The sequence below is a fragment of the Alexandromys fortis genome, unplaced genomic scaffold (genome assembly GCF_014885135.2).
Source record: "Alexandromys fortis isolate MF-2015 unplaced genomic scaffold, M_Fortis_MF-2015_v1.1 scaffold_55, whole genome shotgun sequence".
Lineage (NCBI taxonomy): Eukaryota > Metazoa > Chordata > Mammalia > Rodentia > Cricetidae > Alexandromys > Alexandromys fortis.
The window spans coordinates 7388334-7407495 of NW_026067936.1; the positions used below are offsets into that span (position 1 = coordinate 7388334).

Below are 19162 nucleotides of genomic sequence, written 5' to 3' on the forward strand. Positions count from 1 at the left end.
TCTCTCTCTCTCTCTCTCTCTCTCTCTCTCTCTCTCTCTCTCTCTCTCTCTCTCTCACACACACACACACACACACACACACACACACACTCATCCACACTCACCCACAAGACTTTCACCCTCCCGCACACTCTCAGCCTGGGTCCAGCAGCACTTCCTGTGAATGACCCAGAACTCCTTCCAGTCCATGACAGTCTGGAAAGAGGGTCGCTGTCCTCTCAGTTCCTTGGATGCATTCCCAAAGGACTCGAGTCCCTTTCTTGTCACTCTTTAACTCCCTCACTAATGAAGCCGGCTGGGCATGAGTCAGCAAACGCTATGTGTCTCTACTAGCCTCAAAGGAGCTGCACTGTCCTGGAGGCAGAGCCCCTCCCTGTGCCACAAACCATGAAGCATCATTATCCTGTGAAGTTCCAATCTCAAGACTTCTTCCCTCCGTTCCTTAGGAAAATTCCATTTCAGGCCCAGACAAAAGCCACAATAAGCTGAGTCTTTAGTTTCGAAAATTTGTGAAATTCTATGAATAATAATCAATCAACTTCTAAGGACGGAAAAAATTAATCTACTAAGTTTCTCCAATAATAGTAATAATAATAACATTATTATATAATGGTATTAGTAATGGTTAGTTAGTGATAATCTAACTACCTAAATAAATAACAAATTCCCCTAATGAGAACTAAATTTTTATCCTGCAAAGTCAGTGATAGAGTACAAGGTCTCTCACCTCTGGGCTGACGGTAGTAAAATGTCACATCTCATCAGCATGGTCAGTAGCTAACACCCCCAAGAGTAACTCCGTGTCTCAGCAGCTATCCAGGCACAAAGGTCTTGGCTCTTTTTGGATGAAGATACTGTTGCTGACAAAGAACATCTATAGCACACCCAACATTCCTTCCCAGTCTGGGGTCTCCTGCATTAAGGGCTTTCAGAGTGTGGGAGCTCACACATGCATCACATAGGAATCCCGCTCATAAGCACACTCCTAGTACCAGCATCTGCATCATGTAGGAATCCCGCTCATAAGCACACTCCTAGTACCAGCATCTGCATCACATAGGAATTCCACTCATAAGCACACTCATGGTACCAGCATCTGCATCACACATAGGAATCCCATTCATAAGCACACTCATGGTACCAGCATCTGCATCACATAGGAATCCCATTCATAAGCACACTCTTAGTACCATCATCTGCATCACATAGGAATTCTACTCATAAGCACACTTCTAGTGCCATCATCTCCCATGTTATGACATTATGACTTCAATGGCCATCTTTCCAGATGAAACTAGCTGACTGTATTGTGCAAGATACTTTAATAAAGAACATAAAGATATAAATGTTTGGTTGATTTAAATTTACTGCAGGTATTGAAATAAAATCCTATCAACCATGTCTCCTAAGATGTCACTTAATGGCACAGAAATAAATACATGTCTCTGCCTAGAAGCCTAAAATGCCCAAACCACTAGAAAGAGAAGATGAATTTGTATCCAGATTTAATGTCTTAGATTTAAAACTATAACAATATAATAAGTAAAATCATAATATACTGGAATCCAAATATCTGAGTTCCAGTTCTGGGACCAATGTTCTGATCGGACCCAAAGGTTTCCTTTATTGAACATTATAATAATAATGATAATAATAGTAATAATTCAAGCATGACTATTAACTCCTCATGTGGCATCTGCTACTTCTTATCTGCTCTAAATGCTTAAGACAAAATGGAACAAAAATATTTTAGGATGAGTAAGACTTTTAGATGGAAAAAACTTCCAATTCCTATTCATTAGGCAGAATAACTAAGCACTGATTAAATACTTACTCAGAGTTTTTAAATAAATTATGCGAATTTAACCCACAAAAATAATGACTGGTCAGTTCAGGGCCTGGTGATCTGCACTGACATTTTCCAGCTGACTGAGTGTGGCCTAAGAGACAAACTGCCGGCACAACTAACAGTTCTAAACTGGCCACTTCCACACTCCAGAGCACGTCCTCAGCTCCATACTGCCCAGACTTAACTCTTGGGAAACAACACCCTCCACTAAGATTTGTGACGATACAAACACATGTACCAATAACCACTCCAAAATTCTTCTAAATGGGAATAATGGATTATTTACATCTCTTAATGTCTAGCTTAATAGTTCAGCACTTATACAAGCTCTGAAAAATCATTCCAGTGAGCAATTATAAAGAACAATCCTATAGAAAAGTAAATTTATTACCTTAGAAAGCAGCTCCCGTCAATTAAAATTATTAATTGTAATTATTAATACTTTTGTGCAAACCCAGGAGCAAACCCAGGGAACTGTGCGTTCCATCCCTGAGTGACACTTTCAGCCCTTTGGACTGATATTGAAAGTCAATGCAAAGAAAGCTTACAGTCATAAAAAGCCTGTGACCACATGCTGGAGGATGTACCAATTTAGCACTTCGAACCGAAATCACGTAACCAATATGTAATTATTATCTCTCATTTCTTATTTGGCGGGGTAACATGAAGGAGTTTCCCCCCCCCCATAAAGCCATCAGTGACAAGAATAAACTTGTAGTGTCAAGTGTGCCCCAATAAAGATGATGAGAAGGAGGACCCATTCTTCTCTTATCAGGAAAACGTTCAACAAAGAACTGCTCTGTCCGAAATCAAATATCAGATTCTTATACTATCTCTGCGGGAATATTTTATATTTAGGTAACATATTAATAACACTAGCCAAACACTGGGGCTCTTTCAAACGTGTTTCTGTCTCAGGACAGCTGTGAGACAACTTGGGAGTGATGAGCTGTTTCCTCGACACATCTGTAGCTGGAGCGAGCTAGAGCAGCTGGCTGTGGAACTGTGCAGAACACGAGAGCCAATGCGGTGCTTGTGTTAAAGCTGGCTATGACGCTGAAATGACACAAGGAGAATTTGATACCTCTCTCTTGCTGGGTTCTGTCATGTCAGATGCTAAGGTCCCTTGAAGTTTACCCAAACAGCGTGTCCTAATGTCCCGCGAGACCAGGACCGATGGCATTTTGTGTCTGTAGAGCATCACCCCCAGACTACTCTCCAACTAGAGGTTTTCTCCCCCTTCTCTTGCTGCCCACGGGGTAGAATGGGGTGAACACTAAAAACACTTTTCCTTTTACAGGATGCGGCTGATTCTCAAAAAGCAACAGGGCTTATATGAAGAGGAAACTGGTAAAAATCTAATGCTCTGTATTTATTCTGTAAGAAGCAGAACGCAGAGGGAAGTCACGTGCTTCTGCTCGCGTACATCCACGTCAGAGACCCTCATCCTACAGAAGGTCCTTACATCCAACCATCTGGGAACCATGAATTGGGCACTCTATCCCCAAGAAAGGGATTGGCCCCTGTTTCTCTTGCTTTCTGGAAATGGATCATAGTCTCTTTGGATGGGACAGTAAATATATAATGTATACAGCCCTTAAAATGCACTATTTTTTCCCAAAAATATCAAAATGTAGTGTCTATTTCTACAGATACTTCTCCTCCTGTCAGATTGAGGACAAGTGGGAACACACAATGTAATCAACATGCTTTTAAAAAAAATCAAACCCTCATAACGGAGTCTCCTGGTCCTATTGAATTTAATATATGGAAAAGCATGTATTTCATTTTCCATTCAACTCAGCGTTCAAATAATTGGCTTTCTCCTGACAAGCTCCCAGCTCATTTCCATAATTCCTATAAGTACAACTCTCTCCCAAAGTGGATAGTGCCTAAGCAGATCCCCCAGGGAAGAGGCTAAGTACAGGGCCAGGTGACCTCACTACAAGTCATAATCATAACCTTTTGTCTTTATTCGATCTAGTCCTTCTGAGCACAATGTATAGATCTTCAATATTTTTCCCAGAAATAGTTGGTAATAATTTTTAGTATTATTAAAATTATAGTTGTTTATAAAAATCTACGGGCCTCAATGAAATACCACCTTTTCTTCCTTATTAAAAATGCATACGTGCAATAACAATTGATGAAAAAAGGAGGCCACAAATTTGTAGGAGAGTGGAGCGAGATATACAGGAGGGGTTAGAGGGAAGAAGGGGAAAGGGAGAAATATTGTAATTAAAATACAACCTCAAAAATAAAAAAATTGAAAATAAAGTTTTTGAGTGAAAAATGCATCAAAAATTTGGACAGTGAAATGCTATGCTTAGTATCAATACAATATTTCTACTTCACTGTTGGCAGAGAATACAGAATATAGAAGGAGATCTGATACATATGCACAAAATTAGGATCTACTTATTACACTAATGAAAAGCTACTTCAGACAATGAACATACAATGTCTCATAACACAATGTCTATCAAATCAATTCACAGAATATAATCATTTATTATTTTGTTTCTGGAAATAGTGTATAACAGTAATACATGATCTATATGTGCATTTAATGTATATAATACATATATGAATGCATATATAATCATATGTTAGTTTCATTCATTTATTCTGCAAACTCATGCAAAGAACAGGAGTAGGCACAGTATGCAAGACAGTCATCTAAACACTATCCTTGACGTCCAATATATACATATATATTATATATATACATATATATATGTAAGGGCATATCTTCTGAAAAGTTGGAAATAGGCATGTGTATTTTAAAAAATGCATGAACAAGATACCAAGATGGGAGGGCTGTTCAGTGACTGCTGGAGGGAGACTCAGTTTCGTCTAAAATCAAAGTCCTGTATGGTTTATACAGTCTTAAGTGGTCATCCCTGGACATGTGTCCTATGAGCAGAATTAAATGGATGGGTAGGGGGTATATACATGTGTGCATCTATCTATTTATATACATATACACATAGCAATAATAACTAAAGAAGTGATGAAGAATTCGGGAGGGAGAGGTGGAGGTGGAGACGGGACAGGAGTATCGTAGAAACAGTGCTTACATAGGAAGTTTGCAAATGTTTAAATAATAAACTAAAAAGCAGGAGCATGCATTACAGCAGCAAACCATTCAGACAACACCCACCACCACCCCTGAGAAATTTATCTCTGCATGCTACAGTTCAATCTGCATCTTAAATTAAGAAGGCCTGGTTGTCCTTTATACAAATGTATTGCAAATTTCTATACAACCCTCACCAATCTTCTAAGTAGCAGGAATTATGCCAAAAATATATTTCACAAGTGGTGCTAACACAATTACTTATCAAGAGCCTCTCTCTATTCATTAAAAAAAAACAGTAAAAAGACATACAGGTTGATAAAGTTATCTTCTGTGGTCTTAAATATGGGTAGACACTGGCAACCACATAAAGTAGGAGTATAACATTATAGAAAAAGAGATCACAAATTAGTATGTTTTATTAGCATAATTGGTATTTTAAGAAAATTGACATTTAGTTTTGCTTTGACATCAATCACAATATAAAACCTTAACCCCAGGACGGCCGCATGAAGTCTCATAGATTACTGTGTACATGTATAAGTACAGACACTGAAGTTCACAGATTTGATCACTGACAGAATCATGGTGTCCACTTGCATAAGTACAGAGACTGAGGCTTACAGATCTTCATCACTGATGGAGTCATGGGATGGAAGGGACGTGCCTAACCTCATACCAATGAGAGCCAGAACCTTTTCTATTCATCACTGTTCTGTTTAACAGTCCATGAAATCCCTGACACGGTCAGGATTAAATCAAGTATCCCTCTTTCCTTAAACTAAGACCGTCTCCAAGCCAGATTGCACGGATGTGCCACAGAAACACCTGACAGATTCTGTTCAAAGTCAGATTTTCACGATGGGTTTTGAAATGCACGGAACACAAAGATAGCAGATTCCGGGGTGGGTAGTGGAGAACCCAGGGCTCTGTGCACATGACTCAAGTGTTCCACCCCCACACTGTATCTCCAGCCCTCCCTTTACTTTTAATTTTGAAAAGGGGGCACACAAAGTGAACCTTGAACTCACTCTGTATCCCAGGCAGACTGTAGCGTGTGATCCTCCTGCCTCAGCCTTCTGGATAACAGAGACAGGCTTATGCCACTTGATCGGACTCAAAGACAAGAATCTTTTGGTGATAAGAGCGTAACTCATAACTCAGCAGCTGAATGCTTCCTAGGTAGCACGTCCAAGGCTCTGAGTTTGATTTTCAGCAGTGTGTGTGTGTGTGTGTGTGTGTGTGTGTGTGTGTGTGTGTGCTAAGACTGTTTTATTTAGAATGCCTTCAGGTGTGAGAGAGCTTTACTTTAGGGTGACTAGGACAGACAAATTTGGAAGAAGACAAAGACTTGCTTAGGTCTGGACTGATGCAAGAGTCATTAGAAGCCTTGGGTGGACAGGGCTGGACCAACTGTCAAGAGGAAGTGATGGCACAGCCCCTGAACCAAAAAACTATCTTTTTTAGGGAGATTTCGTTCCCTCCAATACCTCATAAGAACGTGTTGATGTGAATCAACAAGGCAGGGACCTGCCAGATGGTTCACTGGGTAAAGGTGCTGGCTGCCATGCCAGACAACTTGAGTTTGATCGCTAGAAACATAATAGGAGAGAACCAGTTTCCACAGCCTGTCCCCTGCCCACTCCACACAGGGTGGCAAGTGTTCATTCACAACTTCTAACACACACACACACACAAACACACACACAGATAAATAAGTATCAAACGCTATCATCCATACCTCCCTCACTCTAACATGAAATAAAACTATGCTACTTTAGCATAAATATCATTCAAGCTTGTAAGTCATTAAATAATCATTTTAAATGTCCTGTCCTCCATTCCATATGAACTGCTGATTGGGGAGGTTCGTGTGTCAGTTTACGGACCTTACAAACTTACAAATTCCAACTGAGCTTACAAATGGCTGGTATCCAGAAGTCTGCACGCAAGGATACCAAAAGTAAAGGTATACAATCCTTTCGCTTATTACCCATAATCCTTAATGTAGTATTAACTCATACCGAGAAAGTAAATCCTCCAAGTTGGAAGCCGGAAGAGGACGGAGAAAAAAGGGAAAGAGCAATAAAAATGTTATGACAGACTCTTAAATTTAATACAAATAATCATACTGTGGGTTCTAAATTATGTGGTATCCAAAATAACTCCTCTTATTTTGAAGCCTATATTATGTCAATTACTATTAAAGAAAGGGACCAACCCCTCATTGTTCTCAAGGACCCCAGGGGGCAGGGAAGAGAGGACACACCCATTGACAACTAGAAAGCTTTCCAAGTACAGACAAACTTGAGAAGGGAAAAAAATTTAACGTAACAATTCATAACAGTATATGCCATTATTTCTCTAAAACAGCCGTTCTCCACCTTCCTAATGCTGTGACCCTTCAATACAGTTCCTCATGTTGTGTACACCCCCAACCATAAAATTACTTTCATTGTTACTTCATAACTGTAACTTTGCTACTGAGTGGTGTCTCCGTTCCTAAGCCTCTGGAACTATGGTTTCTGATGGCCGCGACCCACAGGTTGAGAAGTGCTGCTATGAAAGACAGTGCTCTTGTTGTGAACGACGGTTTTCTGTTAAATACCTTTTCTCCGACACCTTCCTATTCTTTGGCTCTCAATGCCTTTCTTACGTCCTTACACATTAACTGCAATTCCCCATTACTACAGTTAAGGGAAAACTCTGAAATAAATAACATACAAAACAGTTAAGTGAAACAAACATTTTTTATGTATAAAATCAGGAGGCTTCTTTTTAAAATAAAATATCATTCTAATTAACTCATCAGAAAGAGGATAAGTTGGCATTTATTTTTTCAAATCTGACAGTTTTCTTTCTTTCCTTGGGAGGGGTGTTTGTGTATACGATAACTGGATAAAAATGGAATTTATAGTGAAAGTGTAAAATACCAAGCAAAGCTCCATAGCACCAGACAGTCCATTCTAACCTTAGAACATCACTGAGAAGAAGTACAGAGTTTGGGACTGGGCACATTTTTAAGTGGTTTCCTTAAACCAGCATGTGACATTCTGCCCTGTGGAGACTTCTTAAAAGATTTAGGCTGGAGAGATAGCTCAGTGTTCAACAGCACTTGCTGCTCCTTAGAGGACCCAGGTCCAGTCTCCAGCAACCACATCAATCAGGTCCCTGTAACTCTAATTCCAGGAGATCCAATGCCATCTCTGTCCTCACCGGACATCAGGCATGCCATGTGTGGTACATATACTCATATAGTCACGTAAAATAGAAATAAATCCTTTAAAAATATAAGAAGCTTTTCCTAAGAATAACCAATATCCAAATTTTACATTAAATCAAATTAAAATATGTTTCAAAAATTATGAAATGTGTGGGAATTTCAACTTTCAATTTTTGAGATATTTAATATAAGAGAGTTAATATTTAAAACATTTCACCATATTTATAAATTGCATTTTTATTTTTTAAAAAAGATTTAGGCAAATAGTCCCCAACTGAGTTACAGCCTAAGCTCTCAAAATTGGAATGTAGATATCCCATGCAATGACTGACTTTAGAGTCGTCATATGTCCCCTTCATTAAAAATGGAACTTCAGTCTCTAAAATTGGGATGTTTTGATTATGACAACTTACAATTAGAAAACTATATTTTAAAAACTGAATTATTATTATCTCAGTTATTATGAACTGAATTATAATTAACTGAGTTATTATCTGAATTCTGAATTTATAAATATAGCCGTCTTATAGAAATATGAGTATTTATGGGGCTGGAGAGATGGCTCAGAAGTTAAGAACACAATTTTTGTTCTTACAGAGAGGACCCAGGTTCAGTTCCCAGTACCCACGTGGCAGCTCACAACCATCTGTTAACTCCAGTTCCAAAGGATCCGATGTCTCTTTTAACATCCAGAATCTCCTATATACACAGGGTGCACAAACATACCTTCAGGTACACACACATACACATAAAATTGAATAAATATACATTAAGGAATGTATAAGACTATAATAAAATCAGCAAACATGTTTCACTTGATAGTAGGAGAAACCCTAATCTGACGTAAGAGTGTAAAAGTGAGTTGGCGCAGTCACACCCTTAACTCCCAGCACTGGAAACACAGAAGCAGATCATCTCTGTGGGTTTGAGGCTAGCCTGGTCTATGCGGAAAGTCCAGGCGAGACTGTGCTACAGAGAAAGGCCCTGTCTCACCAAATTTTTTTGAAGGCAGTGTTGGGGCAGAGGGCTTTTCTAGTTTCATAGTAGTCGATAAAATAAAGCCTGGATTTATTTACCCGTCATCGCTGTTCCTACTCTCAGCTCCAGGATTGCTCTGTAGATACCTGGCAAGTAAGATAGAGCAGGAAAAGCAGCGAGTTAATAAGCCAGAGAAGACGGAGGCTTCACAGTCAAAAGTTCCCCTTCTTTCTCCATGTAAAAACTGTTAGCTGTGCAGCCCTCTAACTTTAATACTGACTTCATCCTCTGCGGATATCTGAGTCTAATCTACAGACTACAGAAAATGCTGCTTCTTCAGCTATTCCCTAGCGCAGCTTTCGTACATGACTCTAATCCTATTTCATTACTAAAACTTCTAGGATACTTTCAAAGTTATCAGCATCACCACATTGTTTAAAATAGTATATAAAGCATAAAGTCAAATTACTAAAACAAAAGAAATCTCTGACAGTGAGCTCTATGGCATTTAGGGTAATCAGCCGTGCATGACCTATAAAACCGACGATTTCATATGGTTCAGCCCACGAGCATTCCCTGACTCCAACATCATTAAACTAAATCTCAACAGCTGCCCAGAACAGGCAGCTGCCTTCCTACAGAAGCTGTGAGAGGAGAGCATTGGGACACCGGGGCAGAGCAGAGCCTATTGCCATCAGCAACGCTGGTTTTCAGCAAGAAGCCTTGTAAACTATACTACACCTTATGAACGGAAATGATACAATGCGGGAATGGGGACAAATATGGCCAGTCCAAGGCGGGATAGATCAGGAATGAACAGGCTGAGGAGACGACTTAAAGCTTAAGACAGCTTGCTGAGTTTCGTCCCCAGCCAGCACCCACATGGAACAGCTCACAAACACCCATAACTCATGCTCCAAGGGATCCAATGCCCTCTTTTGGCCTCCGTAGGCACCTACACCCACGTGCACATACACAGACATAGACACACATACATAACAGAACAAATATTTAAAACATCATGAGCAGATGAACCATAAGTAACAGGAGTTATGGGCTGGCTACCATGACATTAGCTCATCATTCTCAAGAACTACTCTAACTTGTTTTCAGAATCATGTATATCAGAGTAGCATTCTTCAGCAGGACCAGAGCTAATGCCATAGAAACAAACCTGTTGGCAAATATCTTTTGTTCAGTTATGGTGCTTCCTGGAAAGTGTCCAAGACCAGGGTAAAACTTCCAAATATAACTAAACACAAGTGTCCAAGGCCAGGGTGAAACATCCAAATACAACTAAACCTCCTCATGTGTACTACTTGAACCTAACTGCTCAGGAGGTGCCTAGGCCTTTAAATGTCCAACTCCCCAGAGGAAAGACGCCAGTGAGAAAGAATCTGGCCGAATGCTTTAGCCTGGTGAGTACCGTGATATCTGAAAACATTCTGACTCAGAATACTTAATGAATCAAAGCTACTGTTTAGCTAAGAAAAGAAAATCATCTAATCGAATCAGCTAACCTTGATCAAATCTCGATACTGTTCATTGTACGAGATTGGCCAGAATACTGAAAAACTAAAGAGGAAAAGGCAGAAGTTGTCTTTGGGGACCAGCAGTGTGATGCTCTCAGAGCACCCTCTGGAGGCCAGAGGAAGGTGTCACCTGTAAGAGGAAGAAAGGAGAAAATGGCGAGGATCTGCCCCGTCTCACTCCAGGCAGGCTCAAAAATAAACTTGACGATTTGCTTTCAAGGGGCCCTGAAAAATGGGCATAGCATACAGTTTGAAATAGCGAGAAATCCAATTGGCGTGTCACAACATCCTCAAATAATGTTGCTACTTCACTTGCCAAAAGTGTTGATTAGCAAGCTTTCTACCTACTTTCTGAATTCTTCGGGGGAACTTAATGCAGAGGCATTGTGTGTTTGTTTACACTCCCGTGTGTACAGGAATACATGTGTATGTGTGGGCATGCATGTGGATGGCAGAAGACAGTCCCCAAGGGCCACACAATATTTCAAGAGTCTATAACTGACCTGGAACTTGCCAAGCAGGTGAGGTTGGCTGGCTAGCAAGCCCCTAGATTTGCCTGTCTCTACCTCCCCAATGCCAGATTTACATGCAGACCCCAGCAGGCTTTTCTTAAAAATGTAGGCCCTGGGGAACAAACCGAGGTCTTTGTGCTTACAAGGGATTTTTAATATTTAGAAGAATATATTTAAACATGATATTTCACTCGCAAAAGGTAGTTTTGTAAACAAGATCATACAGCATAATCAAAATCATCAAGCTTTTTAAAGTAGCTAGCTTCCTGATTAATAAACAGAATGGATTAGGCTGTGTATTTTCTTCTAACACCTCTCTTCTAAAGCAACAAATACTGACATCTATTGGTATTTTGGTAGCTTGCTTTTTGTTCTTTCATTTCAATCAACTAAAGCTCATGCAGATACAAAGAGAATTAGGGTGGAGAGATATGTTGCCTGTTCCTATAGGGAACGTTTGCTTTATGTTCATTAATAGTGTATTTAAAAGGAATATTTTCCCTTGATTAAAATAAACCATTACAGTTTAATGTTTGGTTTTATTTCTTCTATTTGCCAAGGTGAAGAGTTTCGGGGTTAACTAATGATGGAGGAAGGTAATTGGTTAATTATAATAAACCAACTGCTTGGCCTCATAGCTTAGAACATAGGTGGGCGGAATAAATAGAATAGGATGCTGGGCGGAAGAGGAAGTGAGGTCAGATTCTGCTCTCTGGAGGAGAGACGCCATGCTCCGATCTCCCGGGCAGATGCATGCAATGAAGCTCCTCTCAGCTCCGAACCCAGAATGGACATAGGCTAGAATCTTCCCGGTAAGCGCACCTTGGGGTGCTTACACACATCATTAGAAATGGGCTAGTCCAGGTGCAAGAATTAGCATGTAAGGGCTAGAGTTCATGGGCCAAGCAGTTCTTAAATGAATACAGTTTGTGTGTTGTTATTTCGGGCATGAGCTAGCCAAGAGGCCGGGGTGTTGGGGACGCAGCCCCGCCGCTCCTATTTCAACAAACTAATCAAGAAAAAGTGTGGTAATTACTTCTTGGAGCAAATTCAGTAACTCCCCCCAAAATACTGGCACATGGTGTGATTTCTTCTCTCTTGACAGAGCCCAATAAACTATCAGTACTGTTAAAGTCTATGACTGGTAAAAGCAATAGAACTCTGATCTGGTAAGAATCCACTATATTCCCAAGAACCTTAAACATGACATTTAACCATTCTAGTGAGGGAGGAAGAAAAAAAATGAACATATGGAGAGATGTCCATCTATTGTATTCCTTGTTTTGCTTCTATTTCAAAATACCTGCAGCAGGGTCTATAAACTTTGCTGGCAATATATTGTTATCCCTGATAAAAAAGATAGGAAAGGACATGTTGATGTACACTTTGGTTTCTTAGTGGCTGTAATGTACACAAGTCCAAGAGAGAAGACACATATTCTGTACTACAAAAGGAGGCTTAGACATCAACTCTGAAAATGTTGCCAGAAAAGAAGTCGGGTTTCAAAATCCTGCAGTTTGAAGCCTCAACATTTTCCTGCCAGATAAAATCCTGTTGCACCTCACTCTACTTTCAATATTTAGATTGAGCTCAGCAATGTTTTCATAATACATACATGCAGTTATGAAACTTGATGTACGCACTTCCCCCTATCTTTACAGGTAGTCCATATTAATATTTATGCCCACGCTAACACAAGGTCGGCACTGGCTTTTCTTTCCCATAAAAGGTAAATTCTGAACATTATGTCACATAACCTTGCAGACAATTCCTTCCTTGAGTAATCTGATGAAGAAAGCTCATATTTGCTGGGTACAGAGTCCCTGCTGGCCAGCAGTCAGCAGGCTTTCATGGGTTATCTTGTTCACACTCCAGAGAGGCAGGAATTATCTCCACTTTACAAAAGGAAAAGAAACCTAGGCACTGGAAGATTAAGTAACTTTCCCATGAATTTACAACTAAAGGATGTTTGGTGACACTGGAGTTTAAATCCAGGCAATCTGTAGAGAATTAAGGGCTGGGGCATGCTGCCTAACATTCAGACACTTTCATATTTTCTGTTTTAAAAAATGATATAATATACCATGGATGTGTTACACTGCCTGGAACACTAATTAGCAGTTATCCCCATTACTTTGAACAGAAAAAAATTGAAGAGGACATTGGAAATGTATTACTGTTCACACAGTAGCCCAACACTTTCTGATATTACATATACATACATACATGAGCATGCATATACATAATAGTCTTAGTACTTTCTTCTAATACTAGGATAAGTGCTATTCTCTTTATTGGTACCATTTCATCACTTTGCATATATGAAAACAGCATTCAAGCTTCCCTCATTATCCCTGCTAGTTTCGTTCTTCATAACAAGTCCTATTTTGTTCTGTAAATAATCCTTAGTGTTTTTAATAATTACATAATGTAAGCAATTACAAGTAACCAGGTTGAAACAGATCACTGGACATTCCTGCCTGTTCTGTAAACACACACTGCCCTGTTAGTGACAGGGCACTTTATTTCCAGGAATGTTTACAGACACTTCAGCCTTTGGAGCCATTTAGTTAAGGAAACAGGTGGGTGACATCACTGGAGGCCTACAGCCTGCGCCTAGATACTTGGGATACTATGTGTCTTTGGTTTTCCACTCACAAATACCCCATCCACCAGGCATGACTTAGCACAGAATGGTTACAGGTCTGGACTAGGTGCGATGGCAGTTTCATGCCAGGTCATTTAAGGGGCAAAACAATAACAAAAATAATATTGTACAGAATAAGAAAAACAACAGCAATCTTAATGAAGGTCTGAAGTCAATTGGTAAATTGATGGAATAAAAAGAAAAACTGGTCTTGTAACAAGCTTCTAAAGGAAAATACTAAGTTGAATGGCTCAATTGGAGGCAGGATCTGGGAGGTCCAGCTTGCAGGAGGCTCGGGACATTACGGGGCCCTTGATACATGGATCTGTGACACAAAGCCCGGGGTTTCGCTGAGAGTGCTTATTTTGTGCAAACAAGAATTAATGGCCGCAAGGGCGTTGGAACAATGACAGTCATTATTACCGAATAAATAATTCTGTTGAACATCTGCAGCCACAATAGCATGCAATATGGTATTTGTTAACTGTATCAATGACAGGAAACATTGTCAGGTACATATGACACATCAAATGGACCAGTCACATAGCAGGCTCAAAGGTGTTCTTCTCCCAAAGAGTTCCCACCAGTGGCTGTGCCTATGCATATGATGCGGTCCACTGCAGGGCTGCGTGCCCTCAGTGATCTCAGCTGCTGTGAAGTTGGCATGACAACATCTACAGAGAGGCCTCAACACTGCCCATGCATCACCAAGGACACGCCTACTGCTTCGGCGTTGTTTTAAGGAAAGGGGGGCACATGGCATTGAAGGCACCAACGTGGGAACAATTCAAGAGTTGGTTGTCCTGGTAAATCCTAAATGGGGCTACATGGCAAGTGTGAAGGCTGTTGGGGATGCTACGGATCTACAGGTCAAAAAATAACTAAAAATAAAACCAGAAAGAATGTGGATTTCCACACACATCTTGTGGCTATTAGCTACTCATCCTTTTCAAGATTGGCACTTACCATTAGAAGGACAAGTGACAAAGTAAAGGCAGAGTCACGGATTCCTAAACAGGACTAGACAATGCCCTGTGCTCCTACTTAATGACCATTTCAAGTTAATCATTTGTAAATCAAAGGAATACTCTTAATCTGCTTTAATCTGTTGGCAGGATCCTAAAGGGGATAGAAATTCTTCTGGAGTGAGTAAAACTTTCTCTATCAATAATAATAGTTATAGTAGCAGCAGCAGCAGCAGCAGCAGCAGCAGTAGTAGTAGTAGTAGAATAATACTGCACAGGATACAAATATACTAAAATCTAAAATCTAGCCCACAGACAAGTTCATCCCAATTTTTCTGGGGAAATAAGAGGGGGGAAAAAGCACTTAATCAGTTTGTCTGGTTAAGAGGGCGCCTACAAAAACAAATGGAACCCATCAAGGAAGTTCTAGAATTCTCTCTGAAAGAGAACATTAGACAGTCCTGAGACAGCTGCCCACCTGGTGAGTAAGGGCTACAGTGCAGGGCAGTGAGATTTCCAGCCTAAGACACTAAAATCATTAAGTCATCTGTGTTACGTTGTAGACTGAAACCCTTGACAAGAGGTAAACCTGCTACCAAAAGGAACACTAATCAGACCACCACCCGATCTTAATGCCTGAGAGCATCTAAGACACTGGTTCTTAACTTCCCCAATGCTGTGACCCTTTAACACACTTCCATCACGTTGGGCTGACCCCCGCCCCCAAACGTAAAATTATTTTGTTACTACTTTGTAACTGTAATTTTGCTTCTGTTATGAATGATACTGTAAATATCTGATAGGCAGGATATCTGATATGCGACCCCTGAGAGAGAAAGGGTGGGGTCGTTTGACCCCCAGAGGGATCGCGACTCATGTGTTGAGAACCGCTGATCTAAGGGGACCCTAGGAACTTCTAAAGAAAACAGACACCACAAGTGATGGCAAGAGAAATAAAACCTTCTTTATACCTTTACAGTGTTAGGACTGGATCTCTTTAACATACTATGATGACATTAATCCAGATCCCCACTTCATACTCTGACTACTGTTATATATAATCCAAAATATACAGTAAACACTAGCGAAACGTCGGTCTACCTTCAGGAAGGGTCACGCGGGGTGATTAAGGTGAATCTCATGATCTTTATGATCTTATGCAGACACAAGAAGGGCCAGTGGCTAAACAATTACCCTCTGTTCAGTTTCTGTTTTGTTCTAAACCTTGCTTAGGGTCTCTGCCAACAACTGCTAAGAAAATGCAGTTTGTTTTCTTCCTTCACGGGGCAGATACTTCAGCTCTCTTCTTAAGGCACGCAGTGCACAAGTGTGGTTTAATTTCCCAGAAGTACTTCATAGTGTGTGTGTTGGAGACACTTTAAGAGACACAAGGCATCCAGATCGACCCGTAGGGGACTGTAGAGGGACAGTGGAGACCCTCTTGTGCTCCACCGCTTTAAGCATCTACTTAGCCGCCAGTAGGTGCTTCAGCCTTTCCTAGGGATATCTAAGGTGACACCGTCATTGACATACTCTGATGGGGGAATTAAAAAGATCGCTTTACAAAAAAAAAAAAAAAAAAAAAAAAAAAAAAAAAAAAAAGAATAATAATAAAATAAAATGAAATGATAAAAAAGGACTTCAGAAAGTCTTAACAACAGACTGCCCAGAGCCATATGAGTGACATACAAGACAGATCAGGAGAAACAGCCAACTCGAATGAAATAACGGCAAATTTGTAGGAAAGGGGGATAAAAACCCTAGTGAGCAGAGTAAATGGCCCAGCATACATGTAGCTCAAGTTTCAGAGAGAAGAGAATAAGATGCAGGAAATCTGAGAAGATAAACGGACGAGACCGCTCCAGAACCACGCAAATTTAAATTTCCAGGAAGCCTGGTGATCCTGAGTTAAGAGAAGGGAACCCACACCTGAAGACATCAAAGAGACAGCAGGGCTGGGCGCCAAGAGAACAAAGTCTGGGATGGATGCTCTCAGAGAAGAAAGGCGGTGCCTTCAAAGAGAGGTGGTCAGCCCAGCAGCTGACTTCTCAAGGGCTTCTGATGAGGTAGCGCCATGACAAACAACCTCGTCTCAGTTCTAGACCAAGCTCTGGGCTTCACTTAATACCATAATTGCATGCTGACTAAGTCCTTTGTCTGAACTCTTTCTCAAGGTAATGGCAATAAAGAGGATATAAATTTCTGAAAATAATTCTGAAACATTCGGCAGCTTTTAGCTTTATTGCCCAATAATGTGGTAAAGCCACTGTACTAGAAATGATGGCACTGGCCTCGTCACTTCTGTCTGTGTTAGAAATCTTCCCACCAATCAATTAAAATACCTTCCTGGATCTGGGCCACGGAGAAAGAAAGGAAAAAGTGCAATTGATTCTTGCCTAGTGACAAATCAGCCTGGAGATACAGCACCTAAATATATCTCTGGACCACTGATGGACACCTGATTTTTGCTCATTTTACATATATAAATATGTATGTGTGTGCATATTTATATATGAGAAAGGTCAACTTTTTTCTTTACTTTTCCTTTGATCTTCGATTCGTATACTATATCTTATTAATACATACTTAATCAGGATTATAATGACGGAGAACATCTTACGCTTTGGAGTAGGTACACTCAATTTTTTTTTATATTAACAAAAGCAATCAAAATGATTCTTCAAGGCTGGGTGTAGCTCAGTGGTAGAGCAATGCCAAGCATGCACAAGGTCCTATGTTTCCTCCAACGCCTACCAAAAAAAAAAAGAGAGAGAGAAAAGAAATGAATTTCCCATATATTACTAAAGGGTAATAAGCTTTAATGTTTAATCCATTCCACTTCCAAAGCTGCCTGCAGCTTGTCAAATGAAATACCTGCTTTATCAAGAGGAGAACAGATGCACTGGGGGGTTAGTAGTAGCAATCTGAAAGGTGTCCTTTTACTGAAGTGCTTGATCACAACTTAGTCACTACAGATGAAAAACATGGTATTGCAAATCAGCTGAGTATTGTGTTTGCTCAGTTAAGATGCTCAGCCAAGGGCTGGGTGTGGCTCAGTGGGAGAGGAGCTGATGGGAACCTAGAAGCCCTGGGTACTATACCCGGGCACAGTAAGAAAACCTAAAATGTCAACAGGGCTAGAAGAAAAACTCTTTGATGAAGGGAAGCCTCTCCAGGGAAATCCAATAGGCCTTATATAAAAAAATGAATGAAAGGAACATGTGTTGAAATTAAGAGTAAGAAGCCTATATGTAAAGGAAATAAATGACTGAGGGAAATGCTGTATGTTAAGAGTTTCAGAGCCAGCAGGACTGGGACACACACCTGTGCTCTCAGCACTAGGGAGGTGGAGGCAGGCTGCACAAGGAATTCAAGCCCTGAGCCTCAAAAAGGGGGGGGGGAGGAGAAAAAGAAGTTGGGGTGGAGGGGAGAAAGAAAACAAAACAACCACCCCAGATGCTTTCTTGGGTCTTCGGGTGAGACACTGAATTGAAGCACACAGTGGTCACGCACAAGGGCTGTGTTTTAGCACCCACATTACAAAACTCATTCTACAAAAAACAGCTTCTCCAGGGTGCTTCCTGGCCTACAATGTTTACTTCTTTGTGTACCCCCAGGATTCCACAGGGCATAAATTCCAGAAAACTCCAGTTAAATAACGTGCTTGGTAGCAATGAGTAAATTAAGGGTAGCTGTGTGGCCGCAGTTCAGTCAGCACGCAGTTTCCGCGGTGAAATTCTCTCTAATGCCTCCTGGCTTTTACAGTATATACAGTTTATGGTATACTAACAAGTCATTTGCCGTATTTCCTCTAATTATTCACGCACATTAATAACCGGAGACGGCTGTTAAGATGAATTACACTTGATTATGGCATCACTCACCAACAGCTATTCCAGGGAAGACAAACTGTTTTCCCCACAATGCCAACTTGCAATTTGCCTAGATATTTATAGCAGCCATTCCCAAATAGCTTCAGCTTCCCCCAAAAGATACTCAGCACTGAAGACTCCTGGTGACAGTGCACCAGGTACATGACCACACAAAACAAGAGACCACTGAGCTAACAGATAAAATTGGGAACGCGATGTTCTACCACTTGAGATTTTCATTGGTTAGTGTCTAGAGAAGGGACCAATGCCTTACTATTTAAATGATGGTTAAAGTCACAGAAACATAGTTTGCTTCCCTCTTAATGGCTGCTCAAGATCCTGAACAGTGTCCTGCCTGTGCCAGCACATAGGACTCTTGGACCAAGGTTCCTGCTCCTCTTCCTCCCAGGAGGAGGTCATCAATCTCTGTGTGTGTGCGAGTATGTTTCTCTCTCTCTCTCTCTCTCTCTCTCTCTCTCTCTCTCTCTCTCTCTCTCTCTCTCAC

The 19162-nt window shown here is 40.6% G+C and overlaps 1 protein-coding gene across 6 annotated transcripts in view; it reads right to left on the minus strand.

The window, feature by feature from the left end:
- Nrg1 (neuregulin 1) overlaps positions 1-19162 on the minus strand; it is a 961794-nt gene that overhangs the window by 173685 nt on the left and 768947 nt on the right. The window lies entirely within an intron of this gene.